At 29.9% G+C, this 6613-nt stretch overlaps 1 long non-coding RNA gene across 1 annotated transcript; it reads right to left on the bottom strand.

Moving 5' to 3' along the window:
- Positions 1 to 651: 651 nt before the first annotated feature.
- Positions 652 to 6299, bottom strand: LOC105319994 (uncharacterized). Its single transcript, XR_010711504.1, has 5 exons — positions 6172 to 6299; positions 5412 to 5532; positions 4082 to 4135; positions 3662 to 3796; positions 652 to 1153 (listed from the first exon to the last, which is right to left on the bottom strand). It is a non-coding gene; the product is annotated as an uncharacterized lncRNA (long non-coding RNA).
- Positions 6300 to 6613: the final 314 nt, after the last annotated feature.

Here is a 6613-nt window from a genome sequence, read left to right on the forward strand (position 1 = left end):
CCAAAATTCATGTTAATGTTACACAATAATTATTGCGTTAACAAAGAGGCACGCACGTCGCGTATATTGCACCTTTTTGCATGGAAGGCTTGACTAATTTCAGTTCTATATAATTGGATGTATTGTTGTCAAATAGGTCTGCAATTTTGCTGCGTTCAATTTGGCTATTCATAAAAAGCAACTTAAGTAAAAGTCATCTCATATGGCAGGATTCTCTCTTTGTTACTTGTTCTCACAAAGACGGTTTGCAAGAGTTATACATTATAAGACAGGCTCTTGTCTTTAGTTACGTTTGAGAAATGTAAATACGTGTGTATTTATAGTGTATATTTGTTGTATTGTACCTCATGTGCCAAGTTATATATCTGGTACGAGTAAGTAAAATGAATTGAATTAGAAAATTATAGCGTCCCCATTTTTTGTGAGTATAGAAATAATCCACTCTAAAGACAACAAAAGAGATAATCCGATTTGTTTTCAACTTTTTATCGCACTTTTCTGAGGCACTTTATTATGGAACATATCTTGAGAAACTGCACTAATTTTTTTATATAATTAGAAAGGATTGTTTTTAATCAGATAATACATGACAAACATTATAAGTAGTAAAAACAAAAAGTAAACAAACGAATACATCTTTACAATACTTTGTACATGTGAAAGATGCAACTTAACTTTTCATACTTTAGAAGAATTGTTTTCACTGTTTCTAAAGTATCCATGTATCAATGAAAAAAACTATCTTAGAAAGAAGTATTTGGCGCATTCTGGTATTCGTCAGCACCAATGCTTTCATACGTTTCAAGACCTGTATAACTAGTTCTCGAAGTATTACGGTCACTTTGGCTTGTTTTATATGAAGATTGTTGATTATCTTTTTCTGTACACTCTCTCATTGAAGTATTTGGCGCATTCTGGTATTCCTCAGCATCAATGCTTTCATACGTTTCATGACCTGTATAACTAGTTCTCGAAGTTTTACGGTGACTTTGGCTTGTTATATATGAAGATTGTTGATTATCTTTTTCTTTACGCTCTCTCTTTGATTTGTGTCTATATCTATATGCCTTAACTAATAGGCAAACAATCATCGTAAGAATCATAGATGAAGTGCAACTTCCTATGATAACAGCGCTGAGAGGCTTCTCGTTCCCTGTAATTGAACAAAATGTTAAGTTATAGATTAAAATGTAAACTTAGGGTTTTAAGTCATTATTCCGAACGGTATAGATATCTTTTGTCAGCGGAAGAATTTAAGACTGTGCGAATTAACAGTCTCATATTATCTCTCTTAAATGACAACTGTGTATGGGCGCTGATGAAATGTTGTAAATTGTTTACACTGTTTGCATAAAAAATGTAGTATGTATCTATGATACATGCTAGTTCAGTTAAAGTTATACTGTTTTACATCACATTAGGCATGCTTATTACATATAATATAAACAAACTATATATATATATATATATATATATATATATATATATATATATATATATATATATATATATATATATATATATATATATATATATATATATATATACACACACACACACACACACACACACACACACAATTTATCACCAGTTCCTTCTATATTTATCAATTGATTATTATATTATAATATATGTGTCCTTTTTAAATGCTTGTCATACATTATTAAAGCTGCTTAGTTCGATTTTTTTGTTATTATAGTATCAAATAATTTTCCATACAAACCATTTATCTTAGAAAGTTATGGACTTTCTCTTATTTACACTGGCAAAATCGGTCTTCTTTCAAAGTTAGAGATATTTAAAGTTAATAAAAATAATTCCTCTTGGGGCAAACGAAAAAACAATCCAAAATGCGTCATGGGATGTTTAGAAAAGGGTACTGTTTAGTTTCGTCTCCCGAATGGTTAGGGTTATTCAACCCGCATGCTATGCATCGATTGTAAACAAAGCAAACTTCAGAAATATTAGCGAACAAAACATACACAGGTTTATTAGTAATTTGTCTGAACATTACGACCTTTATTTATAGTGATGTCAAAGTCGTAATACAACCATTTCCCTCTTGACGCCAGGGGTGAATATTAACATGAGGCGAAATAACGCGATACCCTATGTATGTCGTTTGTTTTGTTAACAGATTTTGTACATGATTTTTTTTTTATCGAAATATGGCGTAATTGACCGGGAAAACTACTGCAATGCCTATTATTATACAAATACTACGTATTACAATCGTTTAAAAACGTGCACAAAATTTGCTATAAAATCGGACAAAACAGCTATTTCATTGCTTTCATTTTCGGTTAAGCTATGTTGAGCTTTGAACAGGAAAATTTTGAAAAATTTTGAGGTAACTCCTTTCCCGTAAAACTCTCTGATGAAAGTTGAAAAACAGAACTTATTTTAATTTAATAGACTTTTATAAGAAAAAATATACATGTAATCACACTTTTTGAGTTGTCAGATAAACATGAATTAAAGCATTAAATTTAGCATCAGAAAACCGTACTTTTTGTTAAAAGTAAAATATTTGTAGGCAGGAACTTGTTTATTTTTTTTAAATTTTATCGTCAATTGTGTCAGAAAAGTGAAACTACAAACACATTTTAAAATTAATTTTTGGGATAAGAAAAATTATAGCATTTGGACATACAAGTGAAATTTAGGTCAGAAAAAGAGTTATTTCCCCTTAGCATAGATAAAATGTATTTTAAAAAATGGAAATTAAGGATAAAATCGAGCCGCGAGAATATCTTGAACTTAACAGTAATTGTAGTTACTTCCATGTGATTCTATTCACATAAAATATATCACTAAATAAATTCTTTATTGACCAAAGGAGCCATGTGGCTCATAGGCATATAATACATACAATTTACAGGAGAATGGCGGGGGATTCTACATGGTATATATATCAAATGGTGTACAATATTGTTAATATATAATAGATATGTAAATATACGTAAGACAAACACATCATAAGGAATTAACATATTAATTTTTCTCTCAGCTTCGAAGCTTTCAATAAATATTGGCAAAGTTTCTGAATGGATTTGAAGTTATCATAACTAAACAACTGTATACATTTAAAAAAGGAAGGTGCCTTATAGTAGTAAGGTTTTATGTATTTTTCTCGAATATAAAACTATCTTGCACAAATTTTAAAAAATTCAAAGTTTTACAATAAAGTATGACATCGTAGAACACAGGATCTACTTTAAGAAAAGTGTTGAAGACGAGTGTTCAACATCTGGTCGTTAATATTTCGATATCTTTTTGTATGCATTCTCAACTTCATCACAAAAAATGTTACACACACATCTGATAGGATAAAAGTGTAAAGAGGAACCTCTTGTATTGCGGTTAAACTGAATTAAGAAGTAAATACAAATTTAGTCATTTGACTAACATAAGCCTATTTTGTTTCAAATCCCATACAGAATTCCTACATGTAGTAATCTAAATACATGTAATCTACTCATACAAGTATAACGATTGACCAATTTGCTAGTGTTTCATTCATTAACTTTTATCTATATTTTTATCTATATTTTGTTTGAGCCAAGGACATGGAACGGTCTCTTTTTAAATTTCTGTTTTAAAAGCATCTATTATTTTTCTTTGATTTTTTTTACAAATAAAATATGTTCAAAATTAATACCGTTTCCACACCCGTAAACGTGGTCACATTTCATTTCGCTACAGTAGCACCTCTTTTGACAAAGACTGCCATAGTTAGGATATCGACATGATAAATTGCACTTCTTACCATAGTATCCAACGTCACAATCTACATCTAAATTCAAACTTGTGTTCATATTAATAAAAATACGTATATGAGTGAAATGGTTTTGCAAAACTTTTAGATTTATCATGAATATAGAACAGAGTATACATATTTTACAAAAATGCATAAAAATTCGTCGAAAGTACACAATTATATTGCTGCTTTTTATCGTAGAAACTTAAATTATTACTGCATATTTTAAGGGATTCTTATATTTCATTCAGTCAAAAAAAGCACATTTAAAACTGTTTTTGTTTAGAAATGGTACGTGAATGTATAATAAATCTTACTTACAGACTGCTGTACAATTTACTCCATAAAAACCAATCTGGCACCCCACAACTTTTCCTGAGTGGAATCATGTCAGTTACAAAATAAAATAACCATGACCATGTTGTAAAGTCTCAATACATATAAATAATAATGAAAGAGAAACTATTAGCACAAACATTCTGGAAATAAAATGTGTGATTTTTCTACAAGCCCAAATTTGATGACTATGCAGAGACTTCCCCCCTGGAGAATTACCCTTGACCCATTAAGAAAATATATACTAGGATATAATTTCCTCCTGAATGACATTATATTTTACCCTGTTCTCATTTTTAACCATATGTATAAGAATATGCGTGGCTGGTTCTAGCATAAGAATTCTTTTATATTCGCCCTGGATTTAATTTTCTTTTTTTAAAATGTGCAGGATCTCGAATATCAAAATTTAATTGAAAAAAATTGCTAAAATAAACAAAATTATCGTATTCTGATTTTAAGAAAGGATAGTTATTAGTCTTAGATCTCGGACATTATTATCCAATATTTCGATTCTTTTTTAAATGATAGAGTCTAAAAAAAATTATGATGCGTTTAAATATTTTTCAAATATGTGGTGTAGACTTTGTTCATTTCTCGTAAGACGTCTCGTTAAGAATTTTCTTTGTGAAAATGATTAAAGTAACGTCCATTAATGACTTATAATTGTACTCGTATCAATCAGTAATATGTAGTTAAATAATCTGGCATATAAACACAACTTCTCCGAGATACAATCCTCTATTCTTTGAATATCACAATCAATGAACGTTGGTCAATTTCATTTACCTCATCAAAAAATGCAACGACTTTTACTTATCATTGAGTTATTCATGGCGTTAATGGTAAGTTGCTTTGATTTTCTCAAGTTGTACTCTTTAAATTGTTCTTTTATACCATTTTATGTTTGCAATGTGGTCTTACTTCTTTGAGAGATGCTACGCCGTATAATTGTATGTATGCTTTGACACGTAATCATTGCAAATAGATGCCAGGTGCAATTTTTTGTAGCCCAGATTTTTAAAATTATTTTCAAATTATCACTGACAATTTAACTATATAAAATTTCGCTTCAAGCTAAAAACAGGAGGGGTAATACATACCAGGGCGCTTTTTACTACTGGGGGAAACTCAGCTGATTTTTAATGTCGGTGGACATTTTGGATTTTTTAAATTTAAAAAAAATATGAAATATGCTGAGGAAAAACAAAGTAACAAATGTTGCACACATTTCCATAGTATCGTCTTTAAATGTCCAGTCGTTTCATAAAAACCATTCAGGATTATTGATCAGGGTTATTTGATACGCACTTACCTATTAAGGAAAACGCAAAAATTATAATCAGATATACATTTTGTGATGACATTGTCTTTTATGGAATTCATTGGAACACATCACATCGTCGTTGTACGAAAAGATGATGTGTATGCTGTCACTGTGTAATAGTTAAAAATTGTGAGCAGAAATCTACAATGAATAGAACAATTTTAAACTCACGTTCGAACTTGTGAGAGGGGAAAAAGTGTCAGAGAACATAATAAAAATATATATGAAAAAGCTATAATTCTTGTTTACCATCTTTTTTAAAACTGATATTAACCTGAAGTTCTTTAGCCTATATAATCTAGTTGTTTATAAATAACTTTTAAAAGAGATATCATCCCTAAAAAAATTTAAAATAACCTGAAGCATTCACCTGCAATTAGTATTATATTTTTTGGTTTATCAAATATCCCTTTCTTACAAATTTAATACCAGGCATCACAATGAGTCTCGACCAATTCAAAAGTAACATTAAAAATTATTAATCTATATCAAAATGAATATAGAATTAATTTTTTTAAGACAATTGAGTTTTATATTGGATTTGAAGTCACAAACAAATATGAACTGTCATTTTAATGAACCTCCTTTTTGATAGAAACAAGAATTTCCTTAGATGTGTTTAACTTAGAAGCCTTATGTTTTTGTTAATTCCTCCCATTTATTGCATGGGAAGCATTCCATCTTGCTAGAAAAATTATACCACTAGATAGAGTTAAAGGGTATAAACAGTTTTGATAAATAAACTTACTAAACCAAGCGGTTTTGAAGCTGAAGTCAAAAGTAGTGCAGAAACACTTCTTAATCCTTAGCTTCGCAAATTAACAGGTATTTGCGGTTAGGTTCCATGTCACAAACTGGCAAAACTTGCAATATCTATTTTGATTGAAAAGTGCATCATCTAAAGTTTAAATAACAAAGTTGAATGTTTCCTTTCAATAAAAACCACAGAATTAAAGTTCCTTATTTGAATATTTATTTTAATTTACTAATTAGAAACAGGAAGGTTCTACTCGACGTGACTGGTGCCACCTTACCACTGGCCGCGCAGTGGGGCTATGCACAAAGCATACCTAATGATAATCTCACAGACATACAAGCACGATCCAGACCTTTAAATGCATATACATGCTTTGAATAATAACACATGTTGAGTTGAAATACATTTATTGTTACTTAAGGCACAGTTGAAC

The sequence above is a fragment of the Magallana gigas genome, chromosome 3, assembly GCF_963853765.1.
Source record: "Magallana gigas chromosome 3, xbMagGiga1.1, whole genome shotgun sequence".
Lineage (NCBI taxonomy): Eukaryota > Metazoa > Mollusca > Bivalvia > Ostreida > Ostreidae > Magallana > Magallana gigas.